Raw genomic sequence first — 2,763 nt, forward strand, 5'->3', positions numbered from 1 at the left:
CAGCCTCAGGTGGGAACAAAGGTCCATCTCCCTGAGTCGTACTGTGGCCTTCGGGGTTAATAGTCTCTCTTGTTGTGGGCAAGTCTACCTGTCAGATACAATGCACTACAGTTACCTCGCCACAGGCCTTTGTAACACTCTGTGGCCTGTGCCTCCTTTGTCTCTCTCTCTCTCTCTCTCTCTCTCTCTCTCTCTCTGTGTAACACAGTAACTCATTCTGAGTCTCCCCTGCCAGTCACACCCACATTTCTGGGCCTATCTCCCCACTCTCCCCAGCTGTGTTTGGGCTGGGCCAGGAGTGCCCCCTGGTGCCTGCCTGCCCCTCACCAGCTGAGCCCTCCAGGCCTGGCGCCAGGGCCCCAGTCACTGACGGGTGGAGGAGCCTCAGGGGCCAGGTGGGGGCCTGTCCTGGCTGTCAGCACCCATGATGGATGAGGGGTGGGGCATGGAGAAGGCCAGGGACTGGATTCCTGCTGTAGAGGGAGGTGGGGGCTGGCCCCCTGGGATCTGACGGCAGAGCCTCTGCTACTCACAGCTGGGGGCCTGGGTGAGGGCCCCCACCCAGCAGAGGTGTTTAAAGGCTGGAAGGCTGTGTGCCCTCCCACTCTTCCAGGCATCATGGGCACCTGGGCCTTCCCCATAGCCCTTTTCCTGCTCTGCCTGACTTCTGAAAGCCTGCAAGGCGGTGAGGGCAGGCGGCTGGCAGCTGCAGGGTCTGGGCACCTGGGGTTGAGGCTGGAGGTCTCAGCAGAGCATTGGGTCAGAGAGAGGGAGGATTGGGTGTGTGAAATCTGGGCTGGGTAGGGTTTGGGGAGGCTGGGTCCTGCTCCTCTCTGTCTCTGGGGTCCCTGTCCTGAGTCAGCACACCCCTGCTCCCCAGGGCTGCCTGGTTTATCTCCTGGCCTAGGGAAAGGTGAGTGGACCCTCCTGGGCTTGGGGCCCAGGAAGAGGACCTAGTCTCTCCCGCGAGGGGTCTGGGAGCTCTCTGGGGGAGAGCCCCAGATGTTCTCCAGCTCTGGGATCCAGATGTGAGGCCCAGGAGAGCACAGTGTTCCTCCCTGTCTTCCAGGCAGGCAGTCTTGTGCATGGTCAGCTCAAGTGTGGGGAGCACAGACCTGCACCCCTGGAAAAGAGTGATATGGGGCAGAATCTCAACTCTGGGCATTAGAATATTGGGGCCAAGAGGGGGGCCTAGAGCTGGGTCTTTAATGGGAGGAGGGAAAAGGGAAGGACATCCCTGGAAGCAAGAGTGTCAAAGGCCTGGAAGGGAAGAGACAAGCCTGGAGCAGGGGAAGGGGGAGAGGAGGCTGAGTTTCACAGAAGGGTCTTTACTCCAGGGACTTGCGGGGTTGTAAGGGTGGGAGCAGGGGCACCCTCCTGAGGCCTTATGCATCTAAGCTGCTGTAGAGAAAGATTGGGGAGGGGGGTTGAGGAGGATGAGATTGCCAGAAAGGGAGGGGTGCAAAGACTCTGCGAAGTAAGAATGGAGGGGAGAGGTGCACACACGCCTGAGGAAGAGGGGGTGGGGGACCTGCTTCCAGCGGCACAGCCCAGACACCCTGCTGTTGAATACTTGCCACAGTCTGCTCACCTGGTCCTGTCCTTGCCCTCACCTGTCACCAGAGGGGAAACAGAGACCCAGAGAAGAGGGTGTACTCTTGCTCTGCAGAGTGGAGGGGGGGGAGCATCAAGATTTGGTCTTCTTTGACCCTCCTAAATCACCCCCCTTCTCCCTGACCCCGCAGGCTTAGGGAGGCTGAATGGCTACAGATCAGGTAAAGCTGGCAGAGGGGGTGGGCAGGGCCAGGGCAGCTCTTTGTCCTCCAAATGAGGGTGGGGCCCTCTAGCTCCTGGTCCTCCCCATTATGCTCAATATCTCATTTCCCCCCAGGCTTCGGCTCCCCCAGTGGCCTGGGAGCAGGTAAGGGGTGGGCAAACGGGGTTCATGGGTTGGGGGGGCAGCTATCTCCGGAATACATGGGGACAGCACTGACACCCCCCAGGTGGAGAAGCCCACCTTTGACCCTTCTGGCAGGTGTCCTCTTTTCCCTCCTGCACACACTTCCCCTCACCCCCTGGAATCTATCAAGACTTTTCTGGTGTCATCTCACCTGTGTAGCCTGCCCTGGGCATCCCCCCCACTCTTTCCTGTCTCTGCTTGTTCCTCATGTCATCCCACTAAGCCCTGCTCCAGGGTGGGCAAGCCTGGCTCACTTGTTTCCTAGGCTAGACTGGCAGGGTTGGGGGGAGTCCCTGGGTTCCTCACCTGCTCCCTGGGTCTCCCCCAGGCTTCCAAGGGGGTGTTAAACTTCAGAAGCCAAGTGAGCATTGCCCAGCCCCAGTGCTCTCTCTCTCTCTCTCTCTCTCTCTCTCTCTCTCTCTCTCTCTCTCTCTCTCTCTCCTCTCCATCTTACTCTCACACCTCCTGACCCTCCAGGATTTGGGAACGGGAATGGCCTGGGAGCCCAGCCAGTTGAGAGTGGTGGAGGTCTGGGGTTGGTCCTCTCCCTGCCTCCTTTCTAGGCCTCAGAGGGGAGAGGCAGGATTGGTGAATGATTCTGGGGGTGAGGGAGGGTGGATTGGGAGCCTTCAGGTTTGCTGTTTCTAGCTGGGTACAAGGGTCCTGCACATGCACCCCAGCTGGGACCCTAAACCTCCCAGTTCATCCCTCCCTCTCCCCACAGGCTCTCTGACTATGGGACAGGTAGAAGTGGGCTGGGGGTGGGGGCACTGGAGCCAGGATCCTAGGGGCATCCCTGAAAT

The sequence above is a fragment of the Hipposideros armiger genome, unplaced genomic scaffold, assembly GCF_001890085.2.
Source record: "Hipposideros armiger isolate ML-2016 unplaced genomic scaffold, ASM189008v1 scaffold_1576, whole genome shotgun sequence".
Classification (NCBI taxonomy): domain Eukaryota; kingdom Metazoa; phylum Chordata; class Mammalia; order Chiroptera; family Hipposideridae; genus Hipposideros; species Hipposideros armiger.